Source organism: Trichechus manatus, unplaced genomic scaffold (genome assembly GCF_000243295.1).
Source record: "Trichechus manatus latirostris isolate Lorelei unplaced genomic scaffold, TriManLat1.0 scaffold00015, whole genome shotgun sequence".
NCBI lineage: Eukaryota > Metazoa > Chordata > Mammalia > Sirenia > Trichechidae > Trichechus > Trichechus manatus.
The window spans coordinates 15188676-15211303 of record NW_004443951.1 but is presented as its reverse complement, the minus strand read 5'-3'; the positions used below and the strand labels follow the sequence as shown (position 1 = coordinate 15211303).

The window sequence follows — 22628 nt, the reverse complement described above, 5'->3', positions numbered from 1 at the left end:
GTTTCATGCAAGAGAGTTCCTGAGAGGAAAAACACACCAAGGAGGGGGAGAGCAGTGGTAGGAAGCCGTCAGAAGCCTCACAACATTGTCCTCCCTTACCCTTTCCTTTGCTTCTGACTGGTTTACATGCTCAAGGTAGAGAGTATTATGTGTGGGCATCCGAGTAGAAGCTGCTTAAAATAGCCACCCAGCTATTTCAGGGAGCAGTTGCATATGCATGAAGCTATTTTAGAAAAGATGTCCCTGGCCCAGCCAATCCAAACCCCATCCTTTCCTTTGGAAGCGCCAAGAGAAGTTGAATGGGACCATTCTTAGTCTTTCCCACTGGGGTGGGGATTTTTCAGAAGCCGCAGAAACTACACCCTGGTTAATGTTGGTCTTGCAGCCCTGTCAGCTCTGCCTCCTGATCCTGCGGTCACAGAGCCTCCTGCCTGGACAGCCCAGCCCTCCAGAGTCCTCTGGCATCCTGGCAGCCTCCAGCAACTTTGCTACATCCCAGTTTGCCTTGGTCTCTGGGGTCTTAGTTCCATTTGTTCGTTCATTTCTTCATTCAATACACTTTTATTGATAGATAATATGTACAAGGACATACTGGGTTCTATACTGGTTCCTGGGGATACAAAGATTTCTGAGATAAGCTCATTCAGATGGGGGTGGAAAAGACAGGTGAGTAGAGAGATAATGGCCATACAGTTCCCAAACAGGAGGGTGGGATCAGAGTGTTGGCGAGGTTAGGGGAAGGAGCGCTTGCTTCATCCTGATGATGTGAGAAAGAAGATGGCTTTTCAGCTGAGCCTTTGGGGGTGAGTAGAAGGCCCACAGAGTATGAGAAGGCATGGTAGGGTCAAGGAGGAGGGAATGGTCAAGTGTGGCTGGCACTGGGGGATGTGCCTGCAGGGAGGTGAGAAAGAAAGGGGAACATACTGTGCAGGGCTTTGAGTGCTGGGCTGGGCTAGGAAGGCTTCGCCTTTCCACGAGTCCATAGTCACAGAGCTTTCTGATGAGAAATACATGAATTAATATATATAAAGGGCTTAGAAGTCTGCATGGCACATAGTAAGCACTAAATAAAAGTGTTAGCTCATTTTATTATTCTAAAAAGTTTGGATTATATTTTGACAATGGAACGCTATCATTGACAAGCTTTTCTTTCCAAAATAAAAATAACTTCATTGCTTTGATTAATTATAATTACACATGTCCATTGTAAAAAGGTAAAGCATTACAAGTATAAAGAAGGAAGGAAAAATCACCTTAAATCCTGACTCTCAGATCACCACCATTAACATTTTGGTCATCATATCTCCATATACTTTTTTAGCTACACAGATATATACGTTTCTGCAATTGGGAATGTACCTCCTGTGCTCTTTTGACACCTGTTTTTATCACATAATACCATATTTTATGCAAATAATGTCAACCTTCTACGTAGTTTGCCAATCACTTCCCCCCTCCGCCTGTGAGGTATTTTTGTAAGCACCACCATGCAAATTTTTTTACATGTTGCTGTAAAAACATTAGCATAGTGCGTTTAATACCTCTGGGTGGGGAGGGAGCGGCTGGCAAACAAACGGAGCGGCTGGCAAACAAACGTAGAAGGTGTGTGTTATTCAAGTAAAAATATGGTAATATGTCAAAAGTCCCTGGGCAGAGCAGATGGTCAAGCGGTCAACTACTAGCTGAAAGCTTGGTGGTTTGAATCCACCCAGAGGCACCTTGGAAGACAGGCCTAGCGATCTGCTTCTGAAAGGCAGACTTAAAAACTCTATGGAGCAGTTCTACTCTGCACACATGAGGTTGCCATGTGTCAGAATTGACTGGATGGCAACTAACAACAACATGTCAAAGGCACCTTTCCACATCCATGAACACAGATCTCCAGATAGCTGCATCGCTGTGTATCTCGTCAATTATTTAACCATTTGTTCCCTATTGATGGGCATTTTGACTGTTTCCCATTATTCACTATTAAAAACAATACATGATGAACATCCTTATTGGCAATAATAAAATAGCTAATTTTTATTCAGCACTTACTATGGGTTCAACCCTTGGCTACAAGTTTTGTAAGTATTTTCTCATGTAAGCTTTACAACAAGCGTATGAAGGTGGTGTTATTACTATGCCCACTTTACAGATGAGGACTTTGATGCTTACAGATGCTAAGTCACTTTTCCAGGGTCACACAGCTTAAAGCCAGGTCTCTGTGACCTGAGTCCACACTCCTGATCAATGTGCTCTGCTGCCTTACTACACACACAGCTCACACACAGCACACACACAACACACACACATACACACACACACCACTTTTTGATTATTTCCTCAGGAAACCTGTTAGAAGTGGATTACTGAGTTGAAGGGTGTGCACATTTGAAAATGTTGGTACCTACTGTTAAATCTGTCTTCTAGAAAATATGTATTAATTTATAATCCACTAATGGTGCTCAACTGTACCTGTTTCCCATTCCTTATCTCCCCAGTATCCCCATACTTTGAATTAGGTTTAAAAAAAAAACCAACAAACAAACAAAAAAAAAACTTTATTTTTTAATGTGCATTTTGACTACTGGTGACTACTCTTTTCATATGCTTATTATTCCCTGTATTTCCTCTTTTGTGACTTGCTTGTTCATATCCTCTGCCCATTTTTCTACTTGGGATTTGTCTTTACTTCATTTATAAGAGCTCTTTGTATATTAGTGCTATTAACTCTTCATTAACCATACACGTGTTGGAAATACTTTTCTAGTTTATCATCCTTCAACCCTGATTATGGTGGGGTTTTTAAAAAATTCTTTTCTTTCAGGGTTTCTGAATTTGATTTTATATTAAGAAGGCATTTCCCATCTTAATACGACAAAAATATCCTTTCATTGTTTTTCTTCTAGTACATTTATGGTTTCATGTTCTGGATCACCCTGGAATTTATTTTGGTACAAGGACTAAGGTATGGATCCTGTTTATTCTTTTTTCCCCCACAAATTGCTAGCTAGTTGACTTTACAACATGTTAGGAATCATCCATCTTTCCATCTCCAATTCCAAATACCATGTGTTCATATGTTAAGTTTTGATGTACATGTATACCTACTTCTGAGCTCTCTGTTCCAGTCCACTGAGCCACAAGTCTATTCCTTTACCAACATCTAATTTTTCAAGGCTATTTTTCCATGCTCATCTTTTGAGATGTACTTTATAATCACTTTATGAAAAAAAATTCTATTGGGATTTTGATTTTGATTTCGTTTAACATATAAACCCAAAAAATCCATTGCTATCAAGTCGATTCTGACTCATAGTGACCCTATAGACCAATTAATAATACCTTCTTAAGTTTATTCTCAGATATTTTATGCTTCTATTTATTTGGAGAATGAGGTCTTTTTTTCTCTGTTTTCGAACTCACTTATTTTGGTGCCATCTTCTTTGTGGAACCTTTTCCAAACAACCCTACAGGAAGCCACCACCCCTCCCCCAACCCTGTGTCTTTCCCATGTCACTTCTCACTTTTACTCCCTGAATTATAATTACTGGTTAGACTGTGAGCTCCTTGAAGACCGAGTCCCTGAACAGCCTGTTTGCGCAACTCCTGCCATATCTGGCAGGTGGTTGAGGCCCTGGAGATATCTGTAGGAATGAATGAATGAATGAGTTAAAGACATCCTTCTGGAAAACTGAATGTGAAGTGAAATGTATCTACTACAAAATCCACTTTTTCATGGACTTACATTAGAAAACGAGATTTGTCCTTGACTGAACCTTCAAGAACGTGTCAGAATCAGAGAAGTGGTTCGATGCTAGGCTGCTATGTCATGTGCAACAAGCCTCAAGGCCTCTCCCCAGAGACTGCCACCCTCAATGAGCAACCTGGGCATTTCTTAGGGAGGCTCAAAGCCTTAAGATCCCTCCAGATGAAGGAACATAGGCACTCACTGTGTCCCTGCCACTGTCCTGGACTGTTTGAAAAGTATTTTGCCATAAAATACAACACCCCTGAAAGGCTGGTATCACTAGTCTCATTTTACAGATGAGGAAACTGAGGCTCAGAGAGATGGGGTCCCTAGCTAGTAAGTGGTAGAACTGGATTCTGTGTGAATCCAAAGGCTTTGCCTCTCCTATAGTAACACCCAGAGCACCAGAGTCTCTGGAGGCCCTGGAGGCTGGGGGGCTGTGGTCCAGCAAGGACTCCTGTATGGAGCAGGAGACTAGGAGTTCTGCCCAAGGGCCTCACTAAGTTAAGAAGGTCCCCAGAGAACTTAAATCGTATCCCAGATCAGCACATGATGCCTATGAATTGTCCCTGAAGAACACCAGACTTGGGTCAAAGGAGCCACTGTCAGGGCAGAGGACATATTACACAGGCTGTATTGTGGCCATGGGGCTGGAAAGGGGAGAGATGGGAGAGGTGGAAGATTTGCAACAGGGGAAGGGGCTGGGTCTCCAGAACTCATCTGCACGCGCCCCTCTGTTTTCCTCCTGCTGGCCTGCCCAGGATCAGAGCTTCTTCACCTGGCCCTGCAGGCCCCTCCCAGGAGTCCAGCCAAGTAGCCACCTCCTTATTAGGTTTGCTTATTTCTAAGCCTGGATTAAAGCTCAGGTTTCTCATGAAGGACTGAGGGTTGGGGGCCAGTATGTTTACCAGACTTGACACTGTGTCTGGCTCCAGGGAGTGCAGACCCCCAGGGAGCTTCATTCTGCTTAAGAGGCAAATCCAAAGAAAATGTTCCCAACCCTGTATAAGTGACAGTGAGGCAGTGGTCGTTCGGTGGTAGAGTCCTCTCACCTTCTGTGAGGGAGGCCCAGGTTTGATTCTCAACCAATGTTCCTCATGCATTGCCACCACCCATCTGTCAATGGAAGCTTGCATGTTGCTATGATGCTGAACAGGTTTCAGCTGAAGTTGCAGACTAAGATGAACTAGGAAGAAAGGCCTGGTGATCTACTTCCAAAAATCAGTCAATGAAAACTCTATGGACCACTATGGTCCCATCTGCAGTCAATCGTGGGGCTGGCACAGGACTGAGCAATGTCTCATTCAGTTGTGCATGGTGTCACCATGAGTTGGGACCTATTTGATGGCAGTTAGCAACAACAGATGTAAGTGCCATGATGCAGATAACTAAGTACTGGGGAGCCTAGACTAGGGCAGCTCAGCAGGCTGGGGAGATTGGATATCAGGCGAAGGATGGTAGGCTTGATCCTGTGGACAAAGGGGAGGCTCCCTGCGTTTTAAAGCAAGTCTCCTGTGATTAGTCCTTTAGAAACAGAGCAATTTGTTATATTTATTTTCAGTAAACATGTAAGATTTTTTTTTTTAAGGTAAAAAAATTACAGTATCTCCATCCTGGAAAAACAATACCAAACAAGGACACACAGAGCAGATGGATAGGAACCTGGCTGAGCTGCTTATCTAAACGGTGCTGATGAAAGGAAAGAGCCCTCTGTCTGGGATGCGAAAGACCCACATTCACGTTCAAGCTGCTGCCACCACCTTGCTGCGTGACCTCGAGCAAATTACTTCCTCGTCTCAACCTCAGTTCCCTTGTCTGTAAAATGGGAACGCTGTCACCTCATTCACAGGGCTGTCGTCAGGACAAAATGCATGTAAAGAGACACTGTGCATTTGCATACCGGACGAATGTAAAGTGTTAAGGTGAGACTTCAGAAGGCTATGTACACACACCGGGGACATTTATCTGGGGACATTTCAGACACCCTGCAGCTCTGCTGCAAATGAACCATCCAGCAATTTCTCAGGAAGTCTCTCTCAGTTGTTTCAGCTCAAATTAGAGCCCATCCTATAAAAACACAGCCCCATCCAGAGAAGCAATTGCCCATGTGTTTGGTGGGCCACCTGCCCACCGGGCCCAGCCTGCTGGGCTATGAACGTCAGCGTCAACAAGGCCCCTTCCTGGTGGGAGAGGGAACAGGGAGCCGACTTGTTCTCTGAGAACAGAGTGCTGGCGGGCAACGAGGCACATTTTAAGGTGGGACGCTTCTTCCTGCACCGTTGGCAGCTGTCTACATAAGGCATCCATTATGTGTCGACCCCAAGGCCAGCAGGCCTAGCCTGAGAGGCTAGGCTAAAATTAGTGTGAAATGTGCACCCGCCAGAGACAACGGACATTCGAAGGTCAGATGCCTCCTGCCGCCCAGGCCGGGGTAGGGGAGATGGGCACCAAACAGCTGTGGCAGCTGCTGCCTTTAGTTCCTCCAAGGCATGGGACGCCCCACTCAGAGGCCTGGTTGAATAGCCCAGCTTGAGTTATAAGATGGAACAAGATAGAGTGTAGTCCCAAAACATACTCTCTCTCTATATTTGTGTATATATATACAAATCTATGAATATGCATAGAAAAAGGTGGGAGAGGAATCCACTAAATATCCAAGAGGCATCTCAAGTCAGGGATGTGTAATAGTGGGTGAATTTTCTTTCCTGCATTTTCCAAACTTTTCTCTATAAATATACATCACTTCTCTAATCAGAAGAAAATACAATAAATGATGCGGTAAATTGTAAGTTTATATTAAATATAATTTAATATACACGTTAAATTTATAAAAATTATTAAATTTTATATGCTTATTGAGGAGCCTTATAAAGGAGCCCTTGTGGTGCAATAGTTAAGCACTCAGTGGCTAACTGAAAGGTTGGAGGTTTGAACCCACCAGCAGCTCTGCAGGAGAAAAGACTTGGCAATCTGCTCCCATAAAGATTACAGCTAAGGAGGGTCTATGGGGCAATTCTACTCTGTCCTATAGGGTCACTATGAGGCGGAATCAACTTGACGGCACACAACAACTTTAGCATATACTATATATGTATGTGTAGGAGCCCTGGTGGCGCAATTGTTAAGCACTCGGCTGCTAACCGGAGGTTGGTGGTTGGAACCCACCACTTGCTCTGTGGGAGAAAGATGTGGCAGCCTGCTTCTATAAAAATTTACAGCCTCGGAAACCTATGGGGCAGTTCTACTCTGTCCCATAGGGTGGCTATGAGTTGGAATTTACTCCATGGCAATGGGTTTGGTTTTTCTACGTATGTATATGTATAAATATAGATACGGTCCACTCGTTCCGGCAGCTTTGAATGCTAGAATGTCAAGGCTAGCTGGGTGTTATAGAACAACATATTCCAACCCCTCCATTTATGGAAGAAACTGAGGCCCTAGAAGCAAAGCAGGAAGCTGAGAAACTACTTTTCACTGAGCCTGGTGCTGTACAGGAACTTCCCCACATTTTACTCTGTTTAATTCTGCAGTGTTTTTATTCTCACTTTATCAAGATGGTAACTGAGGTACAGAGAAGTAAACTGATTCACTCAAGCACACCCAGTTAGGAAGCCACAGGGATAAAAGCCACCCCTACCTCTCCGTCCACAGCCCAGTGAGCTCAAAGAAAAGAAGGGTCTTTGAAAAACCTGCTCCTTGAAGGCTCAAACGTGCAGAAAGCAAATGCTTGCAGGAGCAAGTTTGGAGTTATCTTTCCTGAGTCCCTCTTGGGTAGCACACACCCTCCAGTCTCTGGGAGCTTGTGGTCTTGTTGCCAGGTCTTCCCATGGGAGCCTTTGATGGGAGAAGGCCAAGGAGAAGCAAGTGACAACTGTGATTTGGAGGCACAAAGGGCACCCTGTCTTTCCCTAGGTGGGCCTGGAGAGTGGGGAAGGCTTGCAGGCAAAGGTGGACAGGTGCCAGGCCGATGATATGGGAAGGCTTGGCTGGAGAGGCTACCATTTAAACCCTTCCTTTTCTGGCTCCCACCAGCTTCCACTCCACAAGCCCGGCTCTAGACCCTGGCAATGCTGCCCCAGGTGCTCTGACTTCCAGGCGTTTGCTCCAGCTGCTCCCTCTGCCTGGAGTGCCTGTCCCCATCCTTTGCCTGAACTCATCCATGCATTTGCGTAATCTTTTTGCTGAGCAAATTTTTATTGAGTGCCTACTGTGTACTATAGCAAGACAGACATGTCCCCACCTCGTGGGTACCCATAGTGCTTATAGAGAGGCTTTGTTGTTAGTTGCCACCAAGTTGGCTCTGATTCATGGCGACCTTATGTATAACAGAACAAAATGCTGCCCAGTCCTGGGTCAGCCCCCTGATTGGTTGTGGATCAGATCATTGTGATCCATAAGGTTTTTACTGGCTGATTTTCAGAAGTACATCACCAGGCCTTTCTTCCCCGTCTGCCTTACTCTGGAAGCCCCACTGAAATCTATTTATCCTCACGGCAACATGCAAGCCTCCAGTGACAGACGGGTGGTGGCTGTGCTTGAGGTGCACTGGCCGGGAATGGAACTTGGGTTTCCCACACGGACAGCGAGGATTCTACCACCGAACCACCACTGATGCATCCAGAGGTTAGGCAGGGCGTAAGAGTATGCACTCTGAGGCCAGACTAAAAGCCCGTTGCCACTGAGTCAATTCCGACTCACAGCGACCCTACTGGACAGAGCAGAACTGCCGCATATGGTTTCCAAGGAGCAGCTGGTGGATTTGAACTGCTGACCTTTTGGTTAGTGCCGAGCTCTTAACTGCTGAGCCGCCAGGGCTCTGAGGCAAGACTATCTGGGTTCAAACCTGTCTGAGCCACTAACTAGCTGCATGTGCTTGGGCCAGTTTCTCAGCCTCTCTGTGCATCAGTTCTGCTCATCTGTAAAAGAGGATGATAGTAGCACCTACGTTACAGAGCTGTTGTGCAGATGGAGTAATGTTGCTGTTAGGTGCCACTGAGTCAGTTCTGACTCATAGCGATCCTATCTACAACAGAAGGAAACACTGCCCGGTCCTGTGCCATCCTCGTAATCATTGTTATGTTTGAGCCCACTGTTGCAGCCACTGTGTCAATCCATCTCATTGAGGGTCTTTCTCTTTTTCGCTGACCGTCTACTTTACCAAGCATGATGTCCTTCTCCAGGGACTGGTCCCTCCTAATAACAAGTCCAAAGTACATGGGACAAAGTGTCGCCAACCTCACTTCTAAGGAGCATTCTGACTGTACTTCTTCCAAGACAGATTTATTTGTTTTTTGACAGTCCATGGTATATTCAATATTAATTATGAACACCATAATTCAAAGGCATCAATTCTTCTCGTTCTTCCTTGTTCATTGTCCAGCTTTCACATGCATATGAGGAGGTTGAAAATACCATGGCTTGGGTCAGGTGCGCCTTAGTCCTCAAAGTGACATCTTTGCTTTTTAAAACTTTAAAGAGGTCTTTTGCAGCAGATTTGCCCAATGTAATGCCTTGTTTGATTTCTTGACTGCTGCTTCCATGGGCAGATGGAGTAATAAATACAAATAAAGCTCCTTGAACAGTGCCTGGAATATTAAGTGCTCGGTAATCATTATTTTAATTGTTTTTAGCATTACTGCTTGGTTGACAGATTCTCTCCTTATGAGTTAGCTACTCCCCCCCTCTAGGATTCCACAGCACTTTGAATACTCCTCCATTAGGTCATATGACTGTGTGGCACAGGCATTTGGGGGCCTCTCAGCCTGCCTCCCTGTAATGTGTTGATGAAGAATATTGAATATACCATGGACTGCCAGAAGAATGCACACAACAGTCTTACAAGAAATACAACCACAATGCTCCTTAGAAGTGAGGATGGTGAGACTGGCTCACTCATTTTGGGCACATCATCAGGAAAGTCCAATCGCTATCATTTTGGTAAAGTGAAGGTTCAGCAAGAATAAGGAAAACCCTCAATGAGATAGACTGACACAGTAGTCTCAACAACGGACTCAAATATATCAAAGATCATGGGGATAGCACAGGCCTGGGCAACATTTCATTCTGTTTTACATAACGTCACTATGAGTTGGAACTGACTTGGTGGCAACTAATAACAACCTCAGCTCCTAGCACAAATGCAATAATGCCTCCAGGACTAATTCAGAGTTTGCAGGTACCATATGCCTGATCCAAGCCATGGTGTTTTCAATCACCTCATATGCATGTGAAAGCTGGACAATGAATAAGGAAGCCCGAAGAATTGATGCCTTTGAGCTGTGGTGTTCGTGAATAACACTGAATATACCATTGACTGTCAAAAGAATGAACAAATCTGTTTTGGAAGAAGTATAGCCAGAATGCTCCTTCAAAGCAAGGATGGTGAAACTTCATCTCATATGTTTTGAACATGTTATCAGGAAGGACCAGTCCCTGGAGGAGGACATCATGCTTGGTAAAGTAGAGGGTCAGTGAAAAAGAGAAAGACCCTCAACGAGATGGATTGACACAGTGGCTACAACAATGGGCTCAAGCATAACAACGATTATGAGGATGGCGCAGGACCAGGCAGTGGTTGATTGTGTTATACATAGAGTCGCTATGAGTCGGAACTGACTTGACAGCACCTAACAGCAACAACAACAATATGCCTTCAGCCAAGAAAAGCCTTAGAAGTTCCTATTGCCTTGACATTTTTGTTGTTGTTATGTGCCGTTGAGTCAATTCTGACCCATAGCGACCCTACAGAACTGCCCCCCTAAGGTTTCCTAGGCATAATCTTTATGAGAGCAGATTGCCAGGACTTTTCTCCTGTGGAGCAGCTGGTGGGTTCGAGCCACTGACCTTTCAGTTAGCAGCCAAGGGCTTAACCACTGCGCCACCAGGCATTAGAGGTTGCATATCTGGCTTCATCACGAAGATCACTGATGTTCCTCTTAAAATGTGGGTCTTACCCTGGGTGTGGCCCTCAGATGGCATCTGGAGACGGGGCTGGGTGCTAAGATTCCTTGAATGCTTCTGTATGATGGCAGTTCAGCTGGGCAGCTGACACACACACCAGCCACCGAGACCCAACACACCAGGATGCTTCACATGGCTATGCCTTTCCACATGCTGGTCCTTCTGCCTGGAATTTCTGCCCCCTCCTTTCCTACCCCTTCCTGCTTTGATAAATTCCTATTGACCCTCCTAGTGCCAGCTCATGGTCCCTTCCTCCACAATGCTTTTCCTAACCACGGCCCTCTAGAGAATTTACCCCTCCCTCTCTTCTGCATTTCTCCTGTTTCTTGCATGTGCTTCTGCTGCTACTATTTTTCACAGTGCATTGCTATTCCTACATGTCCATTCTGCAGAAGGTACCGTCTTATTCCTGCCCATGCCCCCAGTGTCCACCAGCGCCTGGAACAGAGAGGGCAACAGGAAAGTTCCACTGAATTGAATTTTTCAAAGAAAAGTCAAGTTAATTGGCCTGACTTCCTGTTAGGGCACATATGCTAACTGCTCATGCCCACTAGCTACCTCTGAAGCACAAACTCACAGGCCTGTCTAGGCCGTCACTGCCCGCCAGTAGCTGCCTGCTGCAATTTAGGGATGTGAGCTGGCAGAGAAGCATAGAGCGTAAGTGAGACCATGTGATGGGCACTGTGCCAGGCCCTTCACATGCTATTGCATTTGATTCTGGAACCACCCTTGGAGGAAGGTATCAAGCTCCCATTTCACAGATGAAGCCCTGAGGCTCAGACCGGTTACACTGCCTCCCAAGGGAGTGACAGGGTGGGACTGAAGTCCAACTCTCTCTGCTCCCCAGCCGACTCTTTCAACCACCCCCGGGACAACAGGTGTGAAAGTGTTTTGAGTTCTGCCAAGGGAGGAAACTGTAAAACTATGAAATTGCCAAGTATTACCCATCACCCAGAAAACCACTCTAGGGCAGGAGCCAGCTTGTTATTATTTAGCAGAAGAAAAGCCTGAAAGCGGACGTAATAACAAACTTGCATCCTTAAAGGATTGCTGCCAGTGGCCCATTGCTCCTCAGGGTCAGAAGGAGGGGAGATGACCTGGGTGGGGGCGGGAAGAAGTGGTGACTGATGGAAAGTCCAGCAGCCCTGCTCTCAGCGGGGCCCACGGAATGTGGGCTGGGGAACTCCAAAGCACCTGTGGATTCTCTGGTTGGGGGGCCTGAAGGACGGCAGTGGGGCCCCTGAGGGCTTGAGACGCTCGGGCCTCAGACACTTCAGCCCTAGTCCCCCTGTTCAGGTTCTGCGGGTCCTAATGTGAGTGCCTCATCTCAGCTCTCAGTAGAGGGCAGGGCCTCTGCTTGCTGCCCAGAGGCCTCTCTCAGCACCACAGAGCTCATCATGTCCCTTCCCTGATCTTACAGGAGCCAGCCTAAGCTCCTTGGTGTGAAATTCAAAGTCCTGCCAACATTTTGCAGTCTCATTTCCACCCACTCCTCCTTTTGTGCCCTATGTCCCAGCCACTCCACCTTTGCACTTGCTGTCCCCTCAGCCTAGAATGCCCTTTTCTATTTTTTTTTTTAACCTGGTGAGCTTCTACTCATCCCTCAGAGCCCAGTTCAAATGGCACCTTCAAGGATACATCTTCCCTGAATCACCTCAACAGTCAAACCAGACTGAGAGACCCTACCTGCCTTCTCGGGTTTTCCTGCACTGTAGCTATTTGCATGTTCATCTCCTCCATCAGACTGGAAGCTTCTTGAGGGCAACAGCATGCTTTATTCGTCTCTGTGCCTCAGTGCCCAGCTCAGAGAATAAGCAGCAAAATATGTCCAGATGTCCAGGCCCTGCCTCAGTTTCCATACCTAGCATTTCACTCTCAAGGGCTCCTACAGCTCACTCTGGAATGGCTAAGACACTGCCCTGCCTTCAAGGAATTCAGTGTGGTGGGGGAGACAACTTAGAAATCAACAGTGGAGCCTAGGGAGGTACACACAGTGAGGGGGGTGTACTGTGTGGCTGTAGAGGCAGTGATGGTTCAGTGGCAGAATCCTTGCCTTCCCCGTCAGAGACCCGGGCTCAATCCCCAGCCAACGTACCTCATCCATCAGTGGAGGCTTGTGTGTTACTATGATGCTAAACAGGTTTCAGTGGACCTTCCAGACTAACACAGACTAGGAAGAAAGGCCTGGTAATCTACTTCCAAAAATCAGCCAATGAAAACTCTATCTGCAACTGATCATGGGGATGGTGCAGAACCGAGCAACATTTTGTTCTATTGTGCATGGGGTCATCATGAGTTGGGACCACCTCGGTGGTAGATAACAATAACAACTGTGTGACAGGGGAGCACAGAGAAAGTACCCCTGGCCCTGTTATGGCTGGCTGGGGGCCTAGGAGGCTCCCCAGACAAGGAGACTGGGGAGCAAGAGAGGTGGGGGAGATGGGGCCAGTGAGGGGCAGGGCCAGGGCACAGAAGGTCCCTCCAGTCCAGTCTCACCTGCTTTTAGCTTCCTCCCAGTCCCCAGCCTCCGGTGCCTCCAGGTTCCCAGCATGCCTTGCACCTGTGCTGGCCAAGCAACCATCAGGTGCTCAGGAGCCTCCTAGGCCAGGTCTCCAGGCCAAGGAGGCAGGTGTGGGCAGACACTCTCATGCCCATCGTTGGGCCACATTGAGGCAGTCAGGATGGCCCTTCTCCCTTGGAGGCCAGGTCCACTGGACCCTTGAGGAGGCACTGAGCCTAGCCAGACTCAGGCAGGGCCTAGAGGCAGTTCTGGGACAGAGTGTTGACTCACTCTGAGCTCACTGCTGATATAAACCCTGGTGTCTCATCTGAGCCTTCAAGTCAGAGAGTGGCACGGTGGTGGGGGCAGCCGCCAGCCTGCCAGACAGCTCCAACTACTGGGTGAACGGTCTCCTGCCTTCCCCATAGGCTCATCTCCTCTCGGCCTGCCCTGCAGATCTGCCCATGAGCTTTGACCCCTGAACTCACTCCTGCAAAAATGAGGGCGTCACCGTTAGGTTAGCCTGGTCTCTGGTGCTGCTTTGCCCCTCACCAAGCTCGATGCTCACACCCTACGTTCTGTGCTGGGTCCTGCCCATGATCTCAGCACGTTGGCTGCCTCTGCCCTTCCCATCTTGGCACCAGCAGCCTGTAGTGACCATGATGTGCTGCCCAGCCCAGAGATGGCAGATGTGGGACTGGTGATTGACTTCAAACAGAGTTTGCTAGAGGGGACCCAGGCTCCTCTCTCAAACACACATATTCACACACATGGCACACACAGAGCCCAGCCCAGACTCTCCATGGCTTTGAGGTCCACAGAGCAATCAGACAGGAGACTGAGTCCTAGGAAGGGGCATCCAGCTGCAGTGCTGCCCCACTGCTCATTTCCACCATCCAATAATCTTGGCTGGAGCCTCGAATGGCTGGCTTGAGGCCTGCCCGGCTCACTGAGTTCCACTCCCTTACTTTGCAGACAAAGAAACAGAGACCCAGAAAGGAAGGTGCGGCTGGAGATTTTCCTGAGCAGTAAAGGCGGAGGTGGGGTCAGAAACAGTTCCTGGCTTCCATCCCAGGACTCTTTCCCTTGCCATATGCTGCCACTTGCAGAAATGCCAGCTGCAGGGCCCTGGATGTTTCGGTGACTTTTTCCTGAAGTCTCAGGAGAGTGTGGGGCTCCATTCTCCTGCCCAAGGCTGAGGCCACCCCCACTATCTCCTGGCCACAAAATACGGCCCAGTGGCCTTCGGGTTTTGCTGAAATACTCTCTGCCTGCTGGTGTGGGGGGAGAGATGGAGCAGCTTACCTGCCAAAGGCCGGCCGTGGTCTCATGGTCAAGATGTGTCAGAGATGTCTAAGAGCGTGGAGGACTGTGTTGGAGGGAGGCGGCCTGTGGGAAGTGGAGAAAGTGAGAATATTATACCACTGCCATCTGTCAACTTTTATTTGAGTTTGGAAAATACATCTAAAAATGGTGAGCACAGTCTTGCTGAGAGTGGCCTCACAGCCAAGCCCCAGCTACCACCCCTCCCCTCACATGCTCATCACAGAGCCAAGTTCAGGTCCCCCCGGGGATACAACCATAGCCTCATAACCCCACTCACAGAGCTGAAGCCAAGACACCAGCCCCTGCTGAATCCCCAGGAGTTCTATTCTTGCTCTTGGGCCTCAGAAACTATCTCTTTCAAGCACTCCTTGGGGAAAATACCTCTTCAAGGAGCCCTGGTGGCACAATGGTTAAGGGCTCAGCTGTTAACTGAAAGGTTGGCTGTTCAAACCTACCCAGCAGCTCCATAGGAGAAAGATCTGGTGACCTGCTCCTATAAAGATTACAGCCAAGAAAACCCTGCGGTTCTACTCTGTTACGTGGGGTCACTATGAGTCAAAAATCGACTTAACAGCACCCAACAACAACAATGGGCTCCCCGAACATAGTTCGTTGTAATTCACTCATTCTTTCTTTCAGTAGTCATTTATTCATGCATTCAACAGTCATTTGAGGAAATTTATTAGATGTTGGGGTCAGTCTATGGAGATGAAATCATTGAGAGTGACAGGTCAGGTCTAGTAGGAAAGTCACCTGTAGACCCAGGGCAAATGCCACAGGCTCCTGATCTCCAGCTTGCTGGGCCTCCTCCCTCCTTCGAGTGATCTCTCTGAGCCAGACACCAGGCAAAACCTTTTAAATACACCATGCAGGATAGCATGGTGCTTCCCAGTCATTTTCAGCACAAGGGCACCTTTTTATGTAACAATATTTTCTTAAAATTGTAGTTGTCACACTTAGTATCTTTTCATTGGAAAAATAAACAAAAATACAAAAGCTACAATGAACATAATGCTTTTCAATCAACTTGTATTTTAGTAATCACAGCATCACCACATTTTTTTTTATTTGCAAATATTACCACATATATTTAAATACTCATTTGAGACATGTTATTTATGTCTCCTGGGCTTAAGGCTTTGATCCTCTTGGAGATCTATTTATTACAGAGTCATTCACCAAATACTTATGGAGCATCTCTGAGACGCCAGGTCCCATGGCCCACAGGCTGGGGATCCTGGGATAGGGACGAAGAGGGGCTCTGCAGTGAGGCAATCTCAGGCTCAGCTCAGATTGGACGTGTGCACTTGGTTAGGCCACTTGGGTTTCCTGCAGGTCAAGGGCCTCGTGAATGACATGGAGATGATAATCCTGACACTGACAAGTTGTTGTAGAGATTAAATAAGATAGCAGAACACACCAGGGTTTGGCACAAAGCAGAACCTCAATAAATGCGCTCCAGAGGATTATCATCGTCAACTGTATTATCGTAACTATCATCCTCACCGTCGTTCCCACCATCATCACTCTTATCTCCATTGTCATCATCACCACTGCCACCACCATCGTCATAAATATCATCATCATTACCATCACCATCAACGCAACAGCAGCATCACTGGCATCATCAGCACCACCACCTTTGGCCTGCTCTGTCCCTCTCTTAGCATACCCAGTAGTTTCTACCTTATAATAGAGTTATTTGTGTCTATATCTTCTTTCTCAGGTCTATGCCCAGCTCCACAACTTCAGAGTTGTGTGTACTTGGGTAAGTTAGCCCGTCTGAATCTCAGTTTCCCCATATGGAAAATGAGGACAATAGTTTCAGAAATTCAGGTAATTGTTATAATGGTCGGATGAAATAATACATATAAAAACTCAGCACAGTATCTAGCATGTGGTAAATACTCAATAATTGTTTGATCAATTATTACTATTATTATATTATTACCATATCTCCTCCTAACCTGTGAGCCCCTGAGGGAAGAGACCATTCCAGATTCATCTGTGTCTCCTCTCGGAGCCTCTGGAGCCCTGGTGGCTCAGTGCTTAAGAGCTCAGCTGCTAACCAAAAGGTTGTCAGTTCGAATCCACCAGCCGCTCCTTGGAAACCCTATGGGGCAGTTCTACTCTGTCCTATAAGGTTGCTGTGAGTCGGAATCAACTCGATAGCAATGGGTTTGGTTTTTTTGGTTTCCCCTCAGAGCCTAGCACTAGGCCTGCCTTATAGTAGGCATTAATAAACGTTTGCTAAAACAGCCACAGAGGTTTGCACAAAATCTGATGCAAAAATAGCTCCTGAGACAAAAGCATGGGACGTGGCCAAGGACAAAGAGCCTTGTTGGACCCTGCAAAACCCCAGACGATCTCCTAAAGGGAGCCATTTGTCACCTAGGGAGATAATCTGCAGGCCCGCTAAGACCATTCCTTCATTCATCAAACTGACACCAAATTTTCACTTCGGTCCAATAACAAATCCTTGCTCAATGCTTTAAAAAAAAAAAAAAAAATACTGTCATGCGTCACTTAACATCGATGATACATTCTGTGAGATAGGATGTTACATGATTTGGAGACTGTGCGAACACCGTATTACAGGCAGTCTCTGGGTTACAAATGTCTGACTTACAGGTAACTAGTACTTAAGAATGGACTTCCATAAAGCATATTATATTAAAAATTTGAATTAAATACAATGGTTCATAATAATGAATGCTCACACTAGTTTGTGATGCTCAAGAAAAGATTGCATGGTTTGGAAGCGTTTCTTAAGTGTTTTGTGTGCATAGAAAAGTAAAATATATACTGTACCCTAAGACAAATACTTGACTAACTGACGCTGAATAAGAACTCTATGTACCTGTTCTGACTTACCTACAAATTCGACTTAAAGATAGACTTAGGAATGGATCTCATTAGTAACCCAGGGGCTGCCTGTATACAAGAGACATGAGATAGACACGTTGCCTGCAGGAAGCTGTTGTGTTCACTATGTCCTGTTACTTCCGCAACGTCTCATTCTTCGATCAGGATTTCTGAACTCTATGGTAACCTTATGGGACCACGGACGCATATGCGGTCGGACATTGCCCGAAGGGACATTATGCAGTTCGTGACTGTATTTTAAAATCTCTTTTCTATCTGCCACTTCATTTAGTCTCCACAAAAATGCTTGGAGGTAGATAGAATAGGTCTTGACAATACCTTTTTTAAATAAAGAAATGGAGGCTCAGAGAAGTGACAAGATTGCCAAAGGACACAGCAGTCAAGGCCACTGCAGAAAGAGAGTCCTTCTCATGGTCCTGGTGATCTCAGGCACTTTACAGACCCGAGATCACTCATTCCCACTGTCCAATTTGTTTCTCAGCAAATAGCACTAAACTAAATTATCGTTGGTTTATTTTAATATGCCTTTTGGAGAAGAGGGGGCCCTGGTGGTGCAGTGGTTAAGACCTCAGCCGATAACCAAAAGGTTGGCAGTTCGAATCCACCAGCTGCTCCCTGAAAACCCTATGGGGCAGTTCTACTCTGTCCTACAGGGTCACTATGAGTAACTCAAGAGCAAAAAGTTTTGGTTTTTGTTGGAGAAGAAAGACTGTAAATTCCATGAATACAGGGACTATGAGAGGCAGGAGAGTGTGATGTAGTTAAATGTATGGACTCTGATCCAAGGTTGCCTAGGTTCAAATCTTGGCTCTGACACTTGTTGGCTATGGGACCTTGGGCAAATTACTTAACCTCTCTGTGCCTCAATTTATCCATCTATAAAGAAAGGATAATAATGGTAGCTATCTATGGGGTTGTTGTGACAATTGAAGTAGCTAATACATGCAAAGTACCTAGAGGAGTACCTGGCTCACAGTAAGGGTTAGTTGTAATTGTTATTATTTGTGATGCATCCCCTGCAGCTAGCACAAGGCTGACACATGGAAGACCTCGATACACATTTGTTGGATGGATGAACGGGTGAAATACTCCCTGGGAAGAGGTGAATACCTATGCCTCAAGTATGGATGAGCAAGGCAAACTGGTAGCTGGAGTTCTGGCCCTAAGGAATCTAGGGTCCCTCTGTTCCTTGCCCACAGCCAGAGACAGGCAGGAGGAGATCAGTCACTCCAGGATGCAAAGCCCTTTCTGTTTCTCCAGGCTGTTTCAATCCCACTGAGGGGCAATAAATACGACTAGTGGTTAAGAACATGGGCTTTCATGTCAGCTACTTAAATCCAAGCTCTCGCTTTGCCACTCTAGCACTCACTAGTTATGTACTTAACCTCCCCATAGCTGTCTCAGTTTCCTCATCTGTAAAACGGGGATACTCATACCTGTCCTGGATTCAATGTCATATGGAGGAGGTAAAGCCTGCTGCACCTGGCTCTGCCTCTGGCCCATGGCTCTAATGACCATGAGCCTGACAACGTCAACAGCTGCTAGCTCTGATGGAGAGCACCCTATGGGCTGGGACTGTGCTAAGTGTTGCTTCTAGCACACCCTCCCTCATGTGGGTTTTGGGTCCCTCTACTAGGGACACAGCTTGTTAGGGTGGCCCAGGCTCCACCCTCGAGGCCAAAAGGCTGCCTGCTGCAAAAAGGCAAATTGTGTCTCTGGGCTCAGTGCAGACTGGGCTCCACGGAGGCGAGACAGCTGCTTGGGAAACGCCTCCCCCCTCCCGGGAAGGGTGTTCTCTAGAGAATTCACTTGGAGAGTTCCTCCCAAATGCTGGTGCCAGCAGCTAACAGCCGGCCTGCAGCTGCCTCTGAGTCAGTCCCAGGCCTGGTGGCAGCTGCAGGCCCTTCCTGGGCTCCATCTCCCTGGCCAAGACTCTGAGGCTAGCAGACTGTCGTCCAGCTTATGGGAAGGAACGAACATTTATCGAGCCAGAAACTTTACATTCCTGTCTCATTTAATCTCCACAACGAGGCTGCAGTGGGCACTCTGGTCTCTCCAGGTACCAGTTGTGACACCCTGGACAAACTGTTTAGTTACTCCATGCCTCAGTTTCCTCATCTGTGAGCACTCAGTAAATACGCTTATTCATTAGACCCATTTTTCAGAGAAGGAAGCTGAGGCAATAGAGGAGGAAGCGCATGGTCTAAGATCATACAACTAACAAGTAACGAAGGTGCAGCTGTTTGACTTCAGTTTCATTCATTCATTTATTCATTCATTTATCCATCGATTACTTTTTGAGCGTCCAACATGTGGTGGGCATTGGATCCATATTCTTGCTCTCTCTTTTTTATATATATATAATTTTATTGTTGTTGAGAATATAAACAGCAAAACATACACCAATTCAACAGTTTCTGTGTGTGTCACTTAGTGACATTGATTACATTTTTCCAGTTGTGCAATCATTCTCACCCTCCTTTTCTGACTTGTTCCTCCTCATTAACATAAACTCACTGGCCCCTAAGGTTCCTATCCAATCTTTCAAGTTGCTGTTGTCAATTTGATCTCATATAGATAGTTCTTAAAAGAGCATAATGCTCAAGGCAGACCTTTATTTTTTTTTTTTTAACTCATTAAGCTAAACTATTGTTCGGTTTTAAGATGGTTTCAGGGGATATTTTTGGATTAAGGTTTAAAGATTATCTCAGGGCAATAGTTTCAAGGGTTTATCCAACTTTCATGGCTCCAGGAAGGCTGGAGTCCATGAGAATTTGAAATTCTGCTCTGCATCTTCCTCCTTTTATCAGGATTCTTCTACGGAATCTTTGATCAAAATGTTTAGAACTGGTAGCCAGACACGGTCCGGTTCTTCTGGTCTCATGGCAAAGGAGGCAGTTGTTCATGGAGGCAATTAGCCACACATTCCATTTTCTCTTCCCATTCCTCACTCCTTCCTCCCCTGTTGCTCCAAGCAAATAGAGACCAATTGTTGCACTTTGGATGGTCACTTGCAAACTTTGAAGACCTCACCCAGGCACTACACACCGGACTAGGAGGTAGAACAGAGGCACTAAACTTGTTATGAGACCAATTAACTGGGATGTCCCATGAAACCTTGACCCTAAACCTCCAAACCAAGAAACCAAATCCCATGAGGATTTTGGTTGTACATAAGCAGACTCAGCACCTACTTTTTTGGCTTTTTTTTTTTTGGTCGTTGTAAATATACCAACACACAACTTTCGCCAACTCAATTTCTTACAGGTGTACAACTTACTGACAGCAGTTACAATTATCAGCTGTGCAACCCTACCCTTAATCAATGCAATATTTCCATAATATTAACCCCCCTTTACCCCTCCATCCTACCCCTGTTAACCACTAATAAACTTTGTTCTCTATACACTTGCCTTTTCTCGTCTTTTTATATAAGTGAGGTCATTCAATATTTGTCCTTTTGTGACTGACTTATTTCCCTCAGCATAATGTCTTCCATCTCCATCCATATTATAGCATATATCAGGGCTTCATTTCTCCTACTGGCTGAGTAGTATTCCATTGTACATATGTACCACGTTTTGTTTATTCATTCATCTGTTGATGGACATTTAGGTTGTTTCCACCTTTTAGCTATTGTGAATAGCGCTGCCATGAACGTTGGTGTACAAGTCTCTGAGCCTCTGCTTTCAAATCTTTTGCGCGCATACCTAGGAGTGAAATTGCTGGGTCACATGGTAGTCCTATTTTTAGGGTTTTTTTTTATGCTTTTTTTAATAGGTGAAAGTTGACAGCACAAACTAATTTTTTATGCAAAAAATGTATACATAAATTGTTTTGTGACATTAGTTGCAATCCCCAAACTGTGTCAGTACTCTCTCCCTTTCCCTTTCCACCCTGGGTTCTCAGTGTCCATTCATCCAGTTTTGCTGCCCCTTCCTGCCTTCTCGTCTTTGCTTTTGGGCAAGTGTTGTGCATTTGGATTCATGTACTTGATTGAACTAAGAAGCACATTACTCACATGTGTTATTTTATTTGTTTTACAGGCTTGTCTAATCATTGGCTGAAAGGTGGACTTTGGGAGTAGCTTCAGTTCTAAGTTAGCAGGTTGTCCAGGGGCTGTAGTCTCAAGAGTTCCTCCAGTCACCATCAGACCAGAAGTCTGGTCTTTTGTTGTGAACTTGAATTTTGTTCTACATTTTTTTCCCACTCTACCCAGGACCCTCTATTGTGATCCCTGTCAGGGCAGTAGGTAGTGGTAGCTGGGCACCATATTGTTCTTCTGGGCTCAGGCTGGTGGAGGCTATGGCTCATATGGTCCATTAGTCCCTTGGACTAATATTTTCCTTGTATCTTTGATTTTCTTCTCTCTCCTTTGCTCCAAACGTGCTAGGACCAATAGATGTATCTTAGATGACTGCTCAAAAGCTTTTAAGACCCCAGACGCTACTCACCAAAGTAGGATGTAGGACATTTTCTTTTTTAAAAAAAAATTTTTTAATTTTTTTATTGTTGTAGTTTAAATGAAGTTTACATTTCAAGTTAGTCTCCCATACAAAAATTTATACATACATTGTTATGTGACCCTAATTGCTCTCCCCGTACTGTGACAGCACACTCCTCCTTTCCACCCCTGATTCCCCATGACCATTCAACCAGCTCCTAACCCTCTCTGCCTTCCCATCTCACCTCCGGACAGAAGCTACCCGTTTAGTCTCTTGTATCTACTTGAGCTAAGAGGCACACTTCTCACGAGTATCACTTTATGTCCCACAGTCCAGTCCAATCTCTGTCTGAAGACTTGGCCTCAGAAATTGTTTTAGTTCTGGGGTGACAGAGAATCCAGGGGCTATGCTTTCCGGGGATCCTCCAGTCTCAGTCAGACCATTAAGTCTGGTCTTCTTACTAGAATTGAGTTCTGCACCCCACCTTTCTCCTGCTCCATTAGGGACTCACTGTTGTGTTCTCTGTCACGGTGGTCATTGGTGGTAGCCAGGCACCATCTAGTTCTTCTGGTCTCAGGCTGATGCAATCTCCGGTTTATGTGGCCCTTTCTGTCTCTTGGGCTAATACTTTCCTGTGTCTTTGGTGTTCTTCATTCTCCTTTGCTCCAGGTGGTTGGGACCAACTGATGCATCTTAGATGGCCGCTTGCAAGCTTTTAAGACCCCAGATGCCACTCACCAAAGTAGGATGCAGAACATTTTCTTAATAACCTTTG

General features: G+C 46.0%; 1 protein-coding gene across 1 annotated transcript in view; it reads right to left on the bottom strand.

Annotated features, from left to right (window-relative positions):
* HIVEP3 (HIVEP zinc finger 3) overlaps window positions 1-22628 on the bottom strand; it is a 511051-nt gene that overhangs the window by 200940 nt on the left and 287483 nt on the right. The window contains exon 4 of the mRNA XM_004372078.2: window positions 14502-14585. The gene's annotated coding sequence lies outside the window, so the exon portion shown is untranslated. The remainder of the gene's footprint in view (window positions 1-14501; window positions 14586-22628) is intronic.